The sequence below is a fragment of the Coturnix japonica genome, chromosome 2 (assembly GCF_054131305.1).
Source record: "Coturnix japonica strain WE chromosome 2, WE-NBRP24, whole genome shotgun sequence".
Classification (NCBI taxonomy): Eukaryota; Metazoa; Chordata; class Aves; order Galliformes; family Phasianidae; genus Coturnix; species Coturnix japonica.
In genome coordinates this window covers 24342625-24362893 of record NC_140664.1, presented here as the reverse complement: position 1 = coordinate 24362893, position 20269 = coordinate 24342625, and the positions used below count along the sequence as shown (strand labels likewise).

The window sequence follows — 20269 nt, the reverse complement described above, 5'->3', positions numbered from 1 at the left end:
ATCATGTAATTAAAAGCATATTTTAATGGAATGAGCCACTCTCATAGGCTGACAATAACTAGAATGAGAATGAGTGAGTTTTACACCTGATATGTAACAAAATACTCTATTTCACTCTTACTGGGATTGATAACTTGAAGTAATGAAAACCAAAACATGAATTTAGATCTGACATTCTGGCAGAACTAAAACTTCCGCATGTTCAGAAAAGTACTAAGTACATACTGAGAAATAAGTTGTAGCTATCAGATAAACCCATGAGGGAATATCTTAACTTTTCATTGCTTGAGATCTTCTGTGAAACACTTCATATATTGCTAAATATTATAGAGTTGTGCCTGTCAAAAAGTTTTGTGTTCTGAATAATGCTTGTTTGCATTAGTAATGACTACTTGCTATCAGCAAATATTCTCATAAGGAAAGCTTACTATCAAGACAGTGTATGTATATAACACATGTATACATTGGACTATGTCTTCATCCTAATATCATAGTCAACATGCTATTACAAGACCTTTCTTTGTTCTTGTTTGCTGCTTGATGTGTGTGTAACATAGGGTCTTGTTTGCACTAAGTGCTACTTCCTTCGTCACATCACCACTGGGTTGCATAAAAAGCTATACTTTCACTCTCAGATGCACTTGAAAAAAAATATTTACTTGGTCATGAATCTATCAGACGTATCCATTGTAATCCCAGAAGTACTGTTATAGAATCTCAGCCAACATTGCCTTGAAGTTTTCAGTACTTCAGCATTTACTCCTCATGTATCTCGATAAAATTTGTTCTGTATTTCATTCTGAGCTGTCATAATATCATGGAAAGATAACACTGCAGTCATAATAGGCTCTCTCTTACCATTTGTTTTAGCACCTCATGTGGGATGTACTGTACATAAATACAAAAATTATCTCTAGAATACTCTGCAACTTTTGTTGTTTTAGTCCTAGGAGGTCTCATGTTTTCTACATCTTCATATTTTTTCTTTAATCTAGGTTGATTCAACTTAAATTCTGTTCAGTTCCTTCACTACAAATAGAAATATTTAGTCTGACAATAGTTTGACAATACTTTCTTCAGTAGCTGACCAAGTATCACCTGTGTTGATGCCTCTATGTCATGGTTTAACCCGTGACACTCTAACATCATGGCGCAGTGGTAGGAATGCTGCGTTGCAACAGCGGAGGCCCTGGGTTCGAATCCCCCCTGTGGTGCAAGTGGTAGAAGTGCTGCTCTGCTACACAGAGGCTCAAATCCTGGGGGGTTGGACTCGATGATCTCTAAGGTCCCTTCCAACCCGCACAAGACTATGAGACTATGAGACTATGAGACATCTGCTACATGTCATATCTCCACATTTTCTCACTCTTTTGTTAAAACATTTTAAAAGCTGACCTTGTTCTAAAAGGTACATGGAAATATTTTAATCTGTCTGCTCAAGGATGTAGAGGAAATACACAAGTCATATGATTTATCTTCTAAATCTGCCTTGATAATATTTACATTTCTAATCTGCAATTGGAAGTATGTTTGCTTTTTATCAGGTATTCAGAATAGAAAGTATGACAGAACAGAGTAATGCTATTTTAGTAAATTGTGGAATCCAGCAAACCTCAGCCTTGCTATTAGTCTTCTACACTGTAATTGTTAAATCCATGAAATAGATTCCTCTCCCAACATCCTGTAGGCTTTTGGAGAATAATGTATAGCTATTAATACTCATCCCACAAGACTCCTGCTGTAGCAAAATAAATAAATAAATAATAAAGTAGTCTCAGTTCATGGAGGCAGAAATCTGTGTGATCACCCTCTTTCTTTCTCTTCTTAACAGCAAGATCAGATAAAATGCAAGTATTATTAACTGAGATTAGAAATGCTTGCTAAAGTGTATTTGCTGTCCCAGACTTCACTTCATGTCTTCAGTCTAATTTCCTTTTACACCTAAGGAAAATACAGTAGAGGTATTCTGTTTCTTTCTCCTCAAGGATCACCCTCAGGTTTCATGCTCTGTCCTACAGCCCTCTAAAGGACAGAAAACTTTGTCAAAAATCATAAACATAAGTGGAAAAGTTAATACTAACATCTTAGTAAAAAAACAATTATTTTTCAGTATTTTATAAAGACAAAGTGAAATTCACAGTCAAAAAGAGAGATTGCCAAGTGAAGTGCTCAAACTCTACAATACTGCTTCTCCTTCCCCTAATGAAACTATAATTCTTAATCATTACAACTGCTTAACTGGCCAACTTCAGCCTTTCCTGGAAAACTGATGGCAGCTCAAGCAGACTGCTTGCAGGTTTGTTTTTTTTTGTTTTTTTTTATGTCAGGACTTGTCATTTTCAAAAGGCAAGCTGAAAAAGTAGGGTGTTGGTTTTTTTAGTATAAACTTTGGTATTTAATATAAAATTTTAGTATAAAGGAATATGAGTCCCGTCAGGTGGTAGAGAACTGAAAACTTATACTGTCTTGGTCTGAAAAAAAATACAAACATTTTCATAACTAATCCATGTGAGAATTAGCTACAACTTTTCTTTCAGCTGCAATTGAGGATATCCTGTGAGCTGGTTAACACAGATATGTCTATGCCCCACATTGTTGCACGGCAGCATCTACCACAAGAAAGATCTCATTTCAGCATTTTATGACTTTTTTTTTCAGCCTAGTTCTGTTCCTTGTTTATCTAGACTTCTCTCCCATGTGAATGCTCACTGATATGATATTGTTCAAACACTTTTGTTATGATCATAGTCATTCCTAAGCATTGTTAAAATCTCATTGAAAAAAGATGATTTCAAATTGGCTGCAGTGGTAATTTGCTGCAGACATCTGTACCACTTCTACTATTTGCAGTTAAATGGAAAATTCTAAGTCTCTTATACTTGCTTTCATTTTGCTCCTGATGCTACACGCAAATATGAAAGGGAAAGGAACAGAACTATAATAAGTATGAAGTGTAGGAATAAGTCTTTTAGTTTGGGAGTTATACAATTTTTTCTTGTTTTATTGCTATGTTAAGTTTTCTTCATGAACTTTATATTTGTTTAATTAGTCTTTCAGGCAAGAAACACACACTTTGTGTAAAAAATGGGAAGTTTGAACCAAGCAAATTTATAGTAGCTACAAAATTACAGAAAACCATTGCTTCACAAATTCTGAAGCAGTTTCAGGTGTACTCTATGAGATAAAACAACATCTCAAATTTTGTTTTGTTTTCTATGATTTGTTCAGCTAGACTTTATCTCTTGATCTAATTCTGTAATAGAATCATTAAATTACTGAACAAGTTAGTCTGGAAGGGACTATATTTAGTCCAACTTCTCTTCAAAATCATGTGGGTCCTTGCATTACTGTGTTGCAGGCTAAAAATTGTCTTGTCTAGCCTAATGCTGGAAGTTGAAGCATTCAGCATAGTCAGCATCACAATGTAGCAGTCAGAGTTGATGGTCTGTTCCAGTGATTGCAAACGGGTCAACCCCTTCCTAATCCCAAAAAGCAGTGCACATCACTTTACCTGCTGAGGGCTCTCTTGAACTTATTCTTCAATGGGGGATTCACATTGCCACTCCATGGACTGCTATTTTGACTGTGGCTTGTAGTAGTGGCATCCTGACTCTTGACCAGTAATGATGCAATCCAGGAAGCTGTCACCTTCAGCCTTGTATTGGCTCAATAGATCCTGACAGTGTTCTTGATGTTTCTGTGTTAGCATTTTTCAGGACAGACATGACGCAAACTTTTTGCAAACACTATTTTATTGTTGCCAATGTTTTGAATATTGTTTCCAGTGCATTGAAGCCAATGTTCAGCTCCACACTCAGTGCCCTGGTTGGATTCCATCAATCTGATGAGCTGATTGAGACACTTAATTTCATTATGTGACAACTGTGTATGGCCATCCGGATTGTGTCTTGTTTCACATTGCTGTCATTGCTACTGAAAGGCACCACCCTCAAAGTGCTCATATCCACTGTTTGGTCTCTATAAACATTCAGCCAGTGTCAGTGAAAACCAACAGGTAACATTTTTGCCACATCAGAAATTCAGGGGCATGCCTTTGCTTCATATACAATTCTGTGTCAGATGCCACTGTGCCAGACAGCCCCTCTTCTGCCATCCTTCACACAGTAACAAAATGTAACAGAATAATGGTGGGAAGGTTCAACCACCAGTAGCATGCAACCAGCATCTGCCTCTGAAGGTGCAGGCCAACATAATAAAATATGAGATTTTACTTTTGGAGTAGCAATCGTAATATCATTTTCAAAGGAACATGAAAACTGAGTTGCTGGAATTACTTCTAGGCAGGCTAGTTTACAAGCAAGGAGATGGTCACTGTTCTAGATTTTTGCTTTCTTGTAGTTCATTTTGTTTCTTGGCCAGTTTTTGTTCAAAAGTAGTAAAAAGAAGTTGAATGTAAACAATCAAATTGCAGAAGATAAAATTAACACTCAGAACAGCATTGCAGCAGCTGGTAATGCAGTCATGAATTTTCACACACTTGCCTCCATGGTCTTTATTTTCTGTTAATTGACACTTACTGCAGCTTTATTTCTTTCATACTCTTAAATTTTGATTTTAATGCATTTAAATCCACATGCTGTCAAAGAAGAAAAGGCAGGAAAAAATGACATTTTTTAGATGTAAATAATCAAAGTGGTTATGGTTTTTTTTGTTTGCTTGTTTGTTTTTTTTTAATTGCTCTTCTGTTGTGCAATATGAAGTAGAAATTTTGGTCTGTTCCACCAGCACTTGCAAACTGCATTGATTCAAGAAAAGTTCTGAAGTATAAGAATGTCTAAAAAAAAGAGAGAGAGAGAAAGAGAAAAAAAACAGAAGAAAGAAAAATAGAAATAGAGAAAAACTGATGACATGACAAGAGACACATTAAATTCAATTTTCTTGTAATAACAATATTGTGTTCTCATTTTCCAAAAGAAAAATGAAAAAAATATATATATATTCATTCAGTTTTGTTGGAGCAAAGTGACATAAACAACCAACAAACAACAAATTGTGAAGAATTGTGATTTATTGTATCTTCATGTCTTCTCCTTCTGGAGTTATGCACTGTCTTGGAAGGAGTGCCCAAAATGTGGTTGAGTTCAGGGTTGAGACTGGCACTGCAGGTACCAATGAATTTACCCCCAGTCTTGGGAACAAGGCAGCAGTTTTAGCTATCACAGAAGTTAAGTGCGCTTCTTGTCCCCATCCATTTGCTTCTCTGAAAGGGCAAAGGACATTCCAGCAATAGAAATTCAAAGGCAATCCTCTTTTTTTTCTTTTTTTTTTTTTTTTTAACAACTATTTTTAAATTACCAACAGTACCCCAAATCATCTGTTTCAAGATGGTATGCAATATGTACATGTATAGTGAGTTACTTCAACAGTGAACTATATCACCACTGTAGGCATGTTTATTTCAGTTCAAGTTCATTAGTATTCACTGGAATCTTCTGTGATACTAGCTCAAAATGTCAAATTGTTCTTAGAATTTATAAGAAGTTATAAAATTCATGAGCTGAGACAATGAAAATCCCAAATAAAGGATGGCTACCATATTTTTTACTCATTCTGGCATATGGTTTCTTTATGTCTACAGAAATGAAAGCTAGTCATCTAACCATTCATCAAGTCAGCATTTTCTGAAACACGCCAAGACATGAAAAGTGCTTACTAATGATTGCTTGGCACCCATTCTAATGCATCTAGAATGAAAGTAGAATGCTGGGTTCTGTATTATGACATTCTGATTCAAAAAGACTTCCTTCAGACTACATGCTATTATGCTCTTGATGTCGCAGTAAAAGGATACTGTCTTAGTTTCCTTCAAGAATCTAGATTTATTTATTTATTTATATTAAATAATACAAAGAAAGAATAATGTATCGAATCTTGTAAAAAGGCAGAAAGTAGGACCTCACTGAGTCTTCTCATGTTTAAGTTGAATCCAAGCCAAATTTCTATCTGTTGCAGAAAATCAATTTCCTAAATCTAGAATCTGTTGCAGAAAAAAAATATATCAGTACTGATAGATAGAGAAGAACCAATTATGGAACAAAGGCACAGTGATTGTTTAAATACGAATGCTCACCAACTGATCATATTTATTACATTTGCTGCCCATAAGGGCCAATTTCATAAACCTTGAAAATAGGGATGAGTCAGCTCAATTTGGAGAAAGAGCTGAGATGGGAAAATGTTAAAAAGAACAATTAAAATATTTCAATACTTGCCAAAAAATGAATAATAATGAAAAAAAGCTGGTGTGTCTAAAATTGCCACATAAAAACATAACTTGAGAAAGCTGTAGTGATTTAAACAATAGAAGATGAAGAAATATTGGGTTTATGAGTAGCTAAAGCATAAAGAATAGAGAATTTGAGAGAAGGCGGTCAGTTAATTCCTGGGCATAAATGTGTGTGCTTATTTTTTTGTTGTGTTTTAAATGTAGCTGGATATGTTAGGAATTTTCCTTTTGTGTTTGGAAATTGCTAGATACATTAGAATCACTGAATGAAGGTTACATGTTTCATAGAATCATAGAATGGCTTGGATTGGATCATCAAGTTCCAACCCCTCTTGCCATGGGCAGGGTTGCCACCAACTAGGTCAAGTACTAGATCAGATTGCCCTGAGCCTCATCCAACCTGTAAAATAAGAGAGCTGTTTAAAAGTTATCTTTAAATCCTGAGGTCAAATTAATTTTTGTCTCTAAAGAACTAATGGGGAAGTTTTCCAGAGAGGATCTTAACTACTAATGTTCTGAGGATTATCTTCAGCAAGAAGTTAAATTTACAGAAGGGTGGAACTTTCCCAGAAATTAATGGCTCACTTAGTATAATTTAAAGCAAATCAGGATTGAAGCAGCTTATTGTTTTGTTAATGACAAATCTGAACTCATTACCAATACCAGCATCAGCAGTAGGATGCTTGACATTCACTAAATGTTAACAAATGCTTTAAGATTTCTCAATCCTCTCCTAAAGCTAATCCCAGCAAAGCAGCCTTGTGATCTGAAAGATGTGGGTGCCCAAACCAACTATTCACCATCTCAAAGTCGGGTGAAGCTCCCAGGAGGTGACCCAGTGGGTCCAGGGTCCAGGTCCCAGGGTGCCCCATGCCAGCCGTGGGAAATCTGAAGGCAGTGACTGGGATTTCCTAGGGAGAGCCTATGCTGCTAAGTTCAGGCAGAGCACCCAGTGCCATGGGGCCATATCTGACAGAATCCCACCAGACCTTCTCCTGCCCTACTCCCTTCTTGTCCCACTCACTACAAATCCTCATGTTTCACATGTACTGCTGTTTAGCTTAGTCATTTAAACCAAATACTTTGGTTGTTGTTTTATTCAACGGATGTCTGCCTTCCTCTTTACCAAGATTACTTTAGGGCAAATATTTCCCCAGGATGTTTGGTGTCCCACTCCTCACCACCCTTACACTTTTTCTGTCCTGTTTGCTGCTATCCTGGCCTCTCTGCCAAGGATCAGCCCCATGAGCATAAGAAGAATTTGAATTTTATGTAAATAATTCAAGATGGTAAAAAAAGGCCAGGTTGCATAATAACAGTTTTATTGTTTTAAACTGTAAGGGACAAGTAATGAAATTCCTAGCACAGGGCTTGACTAATCAAGGATGAGCATGGGGATAATGTTACTGATGTCAACATGACTTTAATGAAAATAGGTCTGTAGAAATGCACGATACATCCCTTTTTCTAATGTGTGTTCCAACACTAGGTAATAATGTTGAATTGATATAACAAATTTCTGCAAGGTACTTGATTCGTTCCAAGTGGAAATTTGATTAAGAAGGTGTCTTATGACACTGTTATGGCAAATGCCAATAGGATTAAAAAGAAATCTCAAAAGACTTGTAAGTGTGAAGTAATTGCACAGCGAGTGTATGTCATTTGTGCAGTTCATAGTAGAATCAGATTTTTAATCATTCCTTCTCACAATCTCAAAAAGAACAGAGATCAGTGATGAGTTCTTTAGATGGCACAAAGATGCTCAGCCTGGAGATGAAGAAAACAGGACACTGATATCAAAATAGCAAATAAATAGAAAAATTGATAGAATTGTTACTTCTCTAAGCATAGCATCTAACACTTTGATGATGAGTTCTTCAGCATGGAATAAAAAGGTGTAACAAAATCTGAAGGCTGGAAGATGAAGTGAGAACAAGTGAACCTCAAAACAGATCACATTTATCTAAAAATTAGAAACAGTTTACCAAAAGCTTTAATCAAATTTTCAGAAGTAAGTGTTGAATGTTATCATAAAGGATGTCATTTTTCACCCCAGAATTAATCTAAGGAAGTTCTGATATCTATTGTACCAAACTAGACTCTGTCCTGCTGATCTGTCCAAGTTTATTAGGTCATTATTAATAAGTCACAGAAACATGCTGGGGGAGTAAATGAGAGGTGAAGTACCTCAGTTTTGTTGATGTAGCGAAGATTTCAGTACTGTCATGCAAGTACACTGTGATGTTTACATAATCTGAATTCATCGGGGCCCACATTCAGCCAAAGTGATTTTGAGGTAAACGATAGAGACATCCGCATGTAGATATTCTCTCCTTGTATTAGAGTACTGACTTCTGCATAGAAATTGGTGAAGGGCTGATGTCTACACAGAAATTGGTTAACTGATATTGATCTCTTAAGAGCCTTGCAGCTTTGGCATGTACATATTCTTTCTGACAGTTGTAGATGCCTTTTAGACAGTTTCACATTAGCTTGTTCAAGCCTTAGGTAAGTTGCTCCAGAGTTCTGTATGAAAAATAATAATAAATAAATAAATAAATGAAAATTGTCTATTAAAATATATAAGAAAGAATGTAAGTTGTAGTTTTAGGAAAAGAGTTTAGCTTGTAATAAATAGTTATAAACTTAACAGGAAATACAAAAGCAGGAAGAACCAAAAGTATTTTTGCTAAATGCTAATTACATTTCTTTTTACTACTGAAATAGTTCAGAAGCAACATAGAGACTTACAGACTGTTTTATGTTAGAAATGACCAATCCCAAGTTCCTGCCTAAAGTAAGAACTACACTGAATTCAGATCAGTTTGCCCAGGGCTTTGTCCTGATTACTGATGGAAACCTGCAAAGACGGAGCTTCTGTAATCTGTTTGGAAAAATAAAATAAATCAAGGAAAAACAAAAACAAAAAAAATGAAAAAAAAAAAAAAGGAAGGTATTTAATTTTATTAAGGTCTCTAGTGATTTATGCCTGATATTAACAACAAATCCATAGATATTACACAAATAGTCTTGTTGTGTCAGCACCTTTGAAAATTAGATTAGCAATAACCACCTAATGACAAGCTTGGTTTCATTTAGCCAGCAGAAAATAGTAGCATTTTCCCTGTGGCCTTTACGATAAAATTAATGGTGAGGTAGATGGGATTCAGAAAACAGATCTTTTCATACAACAGAATAACACTTTTTTTCTTTTTTCTTTTTTCTTTTTATTTATTTATTTATTTATTTGTATTCAAGTAGATATTAACGACTGGTAAAAAATCTGTGAGAAAACAGAAAACTTGTTAATAAGATAAATCTTGTTTTAGCTTTCTGTGCCACAAAAACAAAGGATTACCTCATCAAGACCATAATGTTGATTTTATTGTAATATACCTTTTCATTCCAAACAAGCAGAGACATATTTCCACTCAGCTTTCTGACCATTATAGCCATAAAACTATTTGTCCTTAGGAAAAAAAAGTTACAAACGAAATGAAACAAAACAAAACAAAAACCCATAATAATGCCATTACCTTAATACAATCTTAATGTCTTAAGTGTTTTTTGTTAGCATGAAATTAACCCTGTTGCAAAAGGTTACAATCAAATTTGTTTGGAAAAAGTGTGTCATTCTTGCTAGAATCACTAGTTCTTGAAATTTCTATTAGTGATCTCATTCTTCTTCAGTAGCCCTGTTCTGCTTTAAATTACTGCGGTACATCAGTTGGTGATCACACATCCACCACATCCCTGAATTTCTTCTCTTCAGAGAAGCCTTGCAAAATTTAACAGAAAATACAACAGTTCTTCCAGAATTCCTTCCTCAAGTGATTAATCCCTTATGGTTCTTTATTGTGTGTCTGGGCTGACAGCAGGTCAGAAAAGATTAGGATTTTACTGCCCTCATATTTCAGAACCTTATTTTAGTAGTTGCAGCCAGGAGTATTTCTCTTCCCCTTATACCAGAGTGCAGCAATTACAGTCCTCTCACATTACCCTGAAATGCTGTTCCCCTCATGGGCATCCTGTAATTTCTCTTCTCAAGCAGTAGAACTTGCAAGATGAGAGCTCAGACACGCAGTGTTCTTCAACTAATTTGAAATGTTATATTACTATTATTATTTTTTCAGTTAGCTATTTAGCACACTGCACATTTATAAAACATATCTGGAAAGCAATATGCTTTTGTATGTAACTGGATAAAAAGTATTTTTAATATGTAATATTACAGCTATTGTATTTGGAAATATGTTTTTCCTTTCTTCACCCAGTTGTAGTAAGATTGTATCTGCAAAGAGGATTTATTTAACAATGCAGGCACATCTCTGCCAACATCTTACGACACAAAAACCCCAACAGATTTTTAATTTGCATAACATTACACATATTTGCATGAAATATTGCCCAATGGTACTAACAGCACCAGTTTCTCCCCAAGCCCCAATTAATTAATCTGTGTCCCTCTAGACCTGCATCAATTTATTATGTATTCTTAGTATACCAACACTAATTAATTATGCATTTCTCAGCCCCACATCAATCATTTTGTGCCTTTCAGTCAGCTTTGCACCCCTCCCAGCCCCACATCTGGGTGAAAACACACCCATAGCTTTTCTCATAGCTGTGGATGCCTCTTAGTGATTTTGCCAGTCAGCAGAAATCTTTAGGAGTTCTCTGTTTATGTTGTAACCCACCACAGCCTGGCAGTTTAGAAATCACAGGATAAAGATTTAGCAGACGAAATTCTGCCTTACAGAAGATTGTGAAAGTAGTAGCATTTTGTCTGGTCCCCTTCACTTTTCTCCCATCTTTTTTTCTGAACTGAATGTAGATGCCTGTGATTTTCTGGTATTGTCAAGTATTGATTTGGTTCTGCTCCTGTAATTTTGCTCCCATTCTCTGCAAATTTTGTCAAAAACTTTGTCTGTGGTCATGTTGTGTACTGAAGGTATTGTAAAAATTCTTCATTGACTTCATACTCAGAAAAGGTGGAAGAATCCTAATGTTTTAATTTGACACACAATATGTCCTTCCCACCAACCCGTAGGCCCAACAGTAGTCACCCTCGGGAGCAAGAACTTCTGTCAGCTGCAAATGATGCAGACATTCAAAACATATTCCAGACACTAGTTCAGGTTGACTGGAACTTGTTTAAATGTAAAGAATGACAATGTGATGTGAGGGTGAAAGGACATTTGAAAAAAATGCAATACATAAGTAGTGGCTGGAAAAATGTGGAATAAGGAATTTCTGACTATGTCTCATCAGGTTCTTTTTAGAATTGCCTTGTTTATTTACTTATATTTATTTATTTTAGTATGTTTATTGATTTTAGTTTATATGATACTATTCCCTTTGCACTAATGGAAAATATAAGTTTGTGTCAGATGTTGAACAGATTACATATTTTATCTGGCAGTCAGTCTTGTTCAACAAGGCTTGCTGAAAAAGTGAGGCTTTCCAAAGATTTTCCTTTTTCCTTTATTGTCAGTACAAAGGTCAAGCTGACAATTGCAGGAAAGTATGGTTTCATTCCCAGGGCAGCCATTGGCTGAGTAAGGTCAATACATCCAGGAGCGGCAAGCCAACCTGAATGAAATATTTAACATTTCTGTCCTTTCTCTTTAGATAGATTCCAGAACAACTTTAAACTCTTCTGTATGGCATCTATTACTAGAATGGAATTTTTAGGCTCCTTAAGATACACCATACATCACCCTTCCGTTCTGTTCATTAAATTTAAAATGTGCTTGCCATAAAGTAGTTATGGATTTTAAGTTTGCAAGGGGAATATGCCTGCTTTTTCCTTGCAACGCTCTTTATCTGTTGAATATTTATATTCATTTGTGTTTGTTCTGACATAAGAGTAGATCTGTCAAGGGCCCCCTTGTGACTATAAACTCAAGCTGTATAAAAAGTAGCTTAGGTAAGTTTTTTATTAACTGCTACCTACCACTATTGTATTGTACTTACACCCCCAGGGCTGAATCAGCACCTTCAAAGCATTCTTCACTGACAGGCACATTTTGTCCATAGAACTTAACACAGCAAAGCAGAAGGAAAGCACTCTTTGACCATGGTTTGCACAGCCAGGGCAGATGACAAAAGGAGTTATTTTTAAAGAACCATGAAAATAAGTATAAAAACTATAGGCAAGACAATTTGATGGGTAGAGGGAAGAACGGATGTTTTTGGCCTAGGCCTGATACTCTGCATCTTCTTCACTTCTCCTCAGTCCCTACAAGGTGTCAGTAAATAAAGCTAAAATGTATACATTAAAATTCAGGTGTTCTGCTCTATTAAATCAGTAACTGATTTTGCTAAACTGATGCCTTTAACTGAAAACTATTTTTTTCTTTTATTTGTTTGTTTATTTGTTTTTCCTAATCTATAAACCATTTTATGCTTTTGATATTAGACAGTATTTATAACTTTTGTAGCATACCATTCATGTCAAGTATCTGCTTCATCTTTAATTCTCTGTGTGGTCCATTCTGGTAATGATGATGGTTTTTCGCATTTTAAGAGAAAACAATAAATTAAGTCATAGATATCCTTGAGTTTCAACAGTGTAAATTGATCCCTTCTTTCTCCTAAATTCCCCTCCAGAAAACTTATTTCACCTAGATATGTGAGATTATTTCTATAGAGTACAATTCTCCCTATAAATAGTATTTAAACTCTGGTTTATTCAGTATCGGATCTAGTGCTTGAGACTAGATAGACTGAACCACAGCAGAAAAAAAAGGAAGCGTATCCAGCATGTTGGTTGCTTGTCTTGTGAGTGAGCAACAGAGGCAGCCTTGCAGGTGCCTGCAGATTCTTTCTTTGTGTGGTACAAGTCATAACATGGGGAGTCACTGGGTGATCTCAAAAAAAAAAGTGGTCCTTTCCCTCCTGTGGTAAGCAGAAGTGTGCATAGAAGAATAAAGAAAAGAGAAACTGGGGAAATAGGGAAAGCTGGTAGCCTAGGGCACTGAGAGAGATGAGTGAATGCAGCTCAGTCATTTTCATCCTGGAATGTAAAGTAGGGAAGTGCAAGCTTATCTTTAAAAAAGCTGTGGGCTTATGCAGATTGCTGGGAGGTAGCTGTGAAAAATGCTAGAGGATACTGTTGAAAAGAGGGCATGAAATAGCAAGTGATGAAAATGAGAGGAAAATAATTTGGAAACAGTCTGCTTTATAAGCTAATTGAACAGCTAGCAGACACTAACTGCATCTCAGTAGTGTCATTATCTGCCCTTCCTTGCTGTTTCAGGCAAATGTAGGAATCAGATGCAACAAAAATAACCCCAAAAAACAATAGGTAACAACTAAATTCCTTCAGTATAGTAATACTTCTCTTTCAGAAAGATGTTAAGGGTACAGAGTGGCTAAAACCCATTCAAATGTGATAATTTCTTCAGAAACTCACTTCTTTAGTATCTAGACCTGTTCTCTTTCATTATTCTATAAAAAGTTCTATGATACTGCTAAATTGTGAGAGAACACTACCGACTGGTAGTGGTCAAGTGAACAAGACTGGTAAATGTCTTGTTCGATAGCATTCAACGTTTCTCTCAAATTGCACTAAATAATCTTTCCCCTCACTTCAGGGTCTTCTGAAAGATAAGAAGGTGAGTGAAGATGAATTTTTTAGCAGTGGTTAATGGAAGGTTGAGACAGGCAAAGAAGAAAGACTTCTAAGAATTCATAATCCTTGGATTTTTTTCTCCACTGATTGCATCTGCCCTCAGATGATACAGTCAGCAGTATTGCTGTTTTATTGAACTTCTGCTGCTTCCAGAACTACTGTCACTTTTAGACACTGAAAGAGGCAGAGATCCAAAAGACATTTATTTCTCAGTATGCTTGGAAGGCTGCTCTACCCTGTCACATTAGGTTTAAACTTGTCCACAGTGATGCGCACCTGTGTGACCCTCAGGCACAATTACATGCTGCACCTATGAATGAAATCACCATGCAAAAATAAATGTTCCAGCTGGTTCAGAGTTCACAAAGAGCATATCACAGCATGGCTCAGCTCTCAGTGCATGATCTTCAGCAAGCAAGAAGTAATCCTCACAAGGGCCTTCTTTAGCACCATTTTCTTTAAGCAATTGAATCCTTTTGCAAACACTAGGGCTTGCTGAAGCTACAATATGAGATATTCAAGAGATATACATACATTTAGGAGGTAGGTGTTTCAAAGATAGGCCCTTTTCTGAGTAGCCTAACTGGAGAGATGATTTGCCTGGCACTGACTGTCCAGCAGAGCAGAATGTAAATAACTCACCTTGGACAGAGTACCCAGTAGAATCACAGGATCACAGAATAGTTTATGTTGGAAAGAACCTCCTAATATATTCTAAGTCCAATCTTTCTGCTCAAGCATACCTTCAGAAAACTGCTTTTTGGGAGAAAGAGATAGGAACCTGGAGTCTAATGGGGAAAAAAATAATAACAGTGCTATCACTAAATAGAAGAAAAAAAAATTATTTATATATACATATATAAATAAAGGTAGGACAACATCATTTACTTGGATTGTCAAATTCTATCACCTTCACAGTATACTGCCATCATGTCCAGGCCAAGTACCTTAATCTGCACATATGTTTTTCCAGTTTCTGCTTTGCCATTGACATGTCAGTGGCACTTGCCATGTTAAAGGTTGCTGTTGCTTTAGTTTCCCAAAATGGTTAAAGCTCAAAGTCAGGACAGTGACAGAAGATGATCTGATAGTATTTGTGCACAAAGTCCAACACATCCGGGAACTCTGAAATTTATGAATGCACCCTGCATGGATAATCTGCCTGAATGGAAAAAGTGCTAAATCATTCGGCTTCATTGTAGAACCATCTGTGAAACTGAAATAAAGTTGGGCTGATACATCCCACGCATGTCAGACTCAATACACATGCTCTATCCTAGGAATAAATTCATCACACCTAAACTTGCATTTATTTGACAGAATATCAGTCTTGATCTGGTATAACTTGATTTTGCTGAAAGGAGTGTAGGATAGATTTGACAAATATTTCTCTATTGTGACTATTGATGGCAGTATTTCTGTATCATGTTCTGGATATTTTATTCCCAAGCCATACCTGCCATACCAAAAACTGATTCAACTCTTTTTTTTTTTTTTTTTCTTAATTTCAATTTTCTTTTAATAGAATCATAGAATTATTTCAGTTGAAAGGGACTTTTAAAGGTCATCTAGTCCAACTCCCCTGCAATGAAAAGGGACACGTTGCTCAGAGCCCTGTTCAGCCTGGTCTTGAATGTCTCCAAGGACAGAGCATACACCACCTCTCTGGGCAACCTGTTCCTGTGCTTCAATACCCTTATTATAAAAAACTATTTCCTTATATCCAGTCTAAAAGATTTAGTTTGAAACTATTTCCCCTTGTTCAGTCACAGCAGACACTGCTGAAGAGTCTGTCCCCTTCTCTCTTTTAGCCCATCTTTAGATACTGAAAGGCAGCTCTCAAGTCTGCTTGGAGCCTTTTCTTCTCCAGGCTGAACAGCCACATCTCTCTCATTCAATCCTTAAAGTTTTTTCCATTGGATCATTTTTGTGGTCGTCCTCTGGACACAGTCTAACAGGTCCAGATCTCTCCTTTACTGAGTACTCCACATCGGGGTGCAGTACTTCAGGTGTAGCCACACCAGTGCAGAGGAAAAGGCAGGATCACTTCCCTTTGTCTGCTGGCTATGATTCTTTTGATGCAGCCCAGTATATGGTTGGCTTTTTGGCCTGAAGGGCACACTGATGGCTCGAGTCTAGCTTGCTATCCACCATCACCCCCAGGGCCTTCTCAGCAGGGATATGCTCAATCCTTTAATCCCTCAGTTTGTATTGATAGTGGGGGTTGCCACAACCCAAGTGCCATACCTTTCAACTGGCTTAGGTGGGTCTCATGAGATTCACTTGGGCCCACTGCTTATGCCTGTCTTAAGTCTTCCTGGGTGGCATCCCATCCCTGAGGTGTGTCAATCACATCACACAGCCTGGTGACATCTGCAAATTTTCTGAACATGCACTCAATCTCACACTTGATATCACTGAAGAAACTAAAAAGCATTGGTCCCAGTACAGAAATCTGGGGCATGATACCGCTCACCACTAATCTTTATCTGGACACTGAAAGAGTTCATAGAAACAGTGTAATTGCTTTGGATATTAGTTTAGTGGTTGCAAATAATATTAGAAATAAAATATATTTTCTGGATATTTTGAACATTTCAGCCACTGTCTGTGAGTAAAGAATAGTTCAAAATTTCTATTAAAATTAACCAGATCCAGCTCTAATTTGAAATACCACTTACAGGAATCAAAGCACAGATTTGCTTCATTATTTTATTACTGAATCATTTCAACTAGGAGAAGGAATCTGCTACTGTCCTAAATAATTAATTTATTCTTTTTAAATACAGTTAGAACTAGTGATTATTGATGTTCATTTCTTAATAAAGATTTTGTATTAGAAGGCATCTCTTGATCACAAAAGTCATTCACATGAGGCTCAATCTGCCTATCACTTCTGCAATGTCTGTGAATGTGTTTAAAGATAATGTTAGTCTCCATAGAAAAACCAGATTTTCTTTCATTGAGCTCAAGAACGAACCTAGTTTCATGAAGAGCACTCAGGTATGGCATCAATTTATCCTACAAATGAAAAAATAAGAAGGATTTGAAATCATACAGTCTACCTCTTTAAGTAAACAGTAAGGATAGCCACAGAAAAGAATGGACTTCCTGGAAGATCACTGCAAAATGTCTGTAGCCAGAAACTTACTTACTATATGGAGCTCATAAACAAAATGATGCTACCATTGAACTGAGGTAATCTTTCAGGATGCACTTTTATTTAAAGAGAGAAATATAAGTTCCAAGAGGTTTTCTGATGTGATTAGGACAAAATAAAGGTAATTGGGCCATCTGTAAGAGTTAAAATGAACATTTGCCAGAGTGGTTCCTGGTGAAATATCTTAATGTACCTGTAATGCTAAACTGTTCATTTGACTGAACTCAATTCAGATCTTTATTCAGATAAAAGCTTTATACTTTTTCTTTCGTCATGACCTTTATATATCATTTGGTCTAAAAATTGACTACCACTCAGCATATTTCTTCTGTAATAAAAGCTATGACTCTATTGTACTCATACTTAAAGTGTGTCAAAAGAGCTACTTCCTGGAAAGAAGGAAAAAAGGGTTGCCAATTGGGCTACTTAAAGACTCTTTTAGCCATAGCATTTCACTGGGAAACTGACAAATATCTTAGTAGACAACGTGTATGCAAGTTTGTGAGGTGGAATGGAGAGAACTTAAGAGGTGAAAGTGTGTTTATTTGGAGATCTTCCTTTTCCTCTAGGTATTTAAACATGGATTTACAGAATAAGGAGCAAGAGATCTACTTTCTGGATTATTGCATTTCTGCACATCCACAAGGAATTGATTCTTAACTGTGCATGAGCCACACTTGGAGAAGAAAACAGTATGTGTACACTCAGTGTGCTTTAGATTGAAAATTGTTGTTGTAGACCACTTCATATTCTTAGATTATTCCTCTTTATAATCAGTAACCCAGAAGACACTGTGGTAGGCTTCCTCTGAGAAGTTACTATAAGAAATAATTTCTATGGGTTTTAAAATTGGAAAAGACAGACAGTAAAGCTGAGGATTTTAAGCACAGCCGTAGCAGTTGCCATGAAACCTTGCCCATAAAGGTCATCTTGGCTAAAGATAGGTTCCTTCCCTATATTCCCCTGGAAATTCAAAATATATCCATTTTTGTGAGGAAAGAGAGACTCATACTCTAAAGCAAGAATCTTACTATTTTAGGGTACTGACCTGGATTGAAGTCCCCAGTCAGGCTGATACAATTGAGACTTGAATCTGTCTTTCTCAGTTTTCAACTGAGTGCCCCAATTATAAGGCTGTTAGCTTCTGCAAAGTCTAAACTAGTCCTTTTCATCAGAAAAAAAAAAAAAAAAAAAAAATCTGATTTTCATATGGATTTGAAAGCACAGACATTTTTCACAAGACTAAAAATAGAATAATGATTGGTTTTCAGTCAGTAGGAAAACAAATATCAACAAGAAAAAAAAATACAAGCTCAAATATGACAGTAAGGTAGAAAACAAATTTGCTTGATTATTTTTACACAACTTTATGAAATGAAATGTGTTTCAGAGGGAGAAGAGGAAAAAAAAAAAATCATCCAAAGATCTGTTGGGATTCTAATGGTAACAGCTGTTGCCAGGCAGTTAAGCAATAGAAGTCTCATTGGCTATCTTATGCCAGTGTATTATTCATTTCATCCATGTACAAGTTACTTTCTATGTTTCCCTTGTTGCTAGAAACAAGGGAAAAATAGTAAGTAATTTAATAAGTGTAACATCAGTTATTCAATTTTGTTGTTGTTGAAAGTGCTTGGCTTTGAAATTGGTTTTGCTAAAATACCTTCTTGTTTTCTTACTGTTCCATGTTCCTTAAGATTTCCTATACCTAAATATAAGTACAACAGGTGTAAAATTCTTAATTAGTACGTACATTATTACTCACATAATATACTGAAATGACTATATGACTACAAACTTTGTTCAAATGAATTTCAAGAAAATATTTCCATTCAAAAACACATTAGGATGAAATAGTACTTCATTCAGGAATGGTTACTTATTTGAGTGCAGCACTTACTGGGGTCATTTGCTTTTATAATTCCTTTTACATGTAGTAAAATTTCCCTTATTTGATTAATAAAAATAAAGTTTTAAAAACAGACTTAAAAGCTTTCCATGTGTTTTTGTTACTTAACAAATGTATTTGTAGATATTCTTGAACAAAAAGGACTTGTTTCAATTAGAACTGGATGAGTAAGTCTTCTTTATATTCTCCTGAGTGGCCAGAAAAAGTGGGCAAAAATTGATTTCTGCCAGCAGTCATTACAAGTGGGTCATTAAAGTTAGTACAATTATAACCCAATGCAAGTCATCCCAAAAGTAGTGCCTCCTATTTATTTCCCTGGAAACCACAACAGATATTAAGACCATAATCTGATAGAAGAGATTCTCGGCTACAAACCAGTATTTTTCAATGTAGTCACCACCATTAGCTATGCATTTTTACTGATGATGAACAAAAGCTTGCATTCTTTGCTCAGAAAAATCTGCATGGATGTCCAAAATGTGTCTTGTCCTTCATGTCGCTGTTGCCACTGCTGAAATGCACCACTGGCCACCTCAGTGTGCTCCCATCCACTATTTCATCTCCATAAACATTCAGCAAGTTTTGACAAATGTCAGGGGGTCCCATTTTCTCTTCGTTTATGAATCCAGTGACACAACTTTGCTTCATACTCACTTTCATGTCAGATGCTGTTATGTGAGACTGCTCCTCTGCTGCCATCTGTCACATGGCATGAACGTGCAACGAAATACTGTTGGAAAAGTTCAGCTTCTACTGCCATACCACCAACATATGCCTCTAATGTCATGAGCCAACATAAAATAGGAGGCATTACTTACAGAGCAATCATCATACATTGCTGCTTCCATGATATCTTTTTCTTTTTGCTGCTTATCAAGCCATAAAGTCTTGCCACTGTTTGTTTGTTTCCATACATTTTATTCAGATATTCAGTGATGGAATATATTCAAATGTGTGTGGAAACTATGAATAAATGCCAAATTCAGATTAAAACACTTAAGTACCTACATGAGTGATACTCCACTTCTAAAAGGAAAAGCAAACATGGATTTGTTTCAAAGAGTATTTACAACAGTGGTAGTACTTCTGCTCTCTTTCAGGCACTGGTGCCAGTCTATAATTAGTTACTTCCTTGCAGGTGTAGCAGTGAATGTGCACTTTCAGCACATAGATGTAGGTGGACAGCTCGGTCAATACAATGCTCTCCCTTCAAATGCTGGGCTCTCTAGCATGAGAAAGGGCCACGCTTGTCATGCAGGTAAATAACATAGAGAGCTGTCTGGTGTGATGGATACAGACTTGGACATCTGTTCCTTCCCA

General features: G+C 36.3%; 1 protein-coding gene across 15 annotated transcripts in view; it reads left to right on the top strand.

Moving 5' to 3' along the window:
• Window positions 1–20269, top strand: part of RALYL (RALY RNA binding protein like) — a 360553-nt gene that overhangs the window by 183344 nt on the left and 156940 nt on the right. The gene's annotated exons all lie outside the window — the stretch shown is intronic.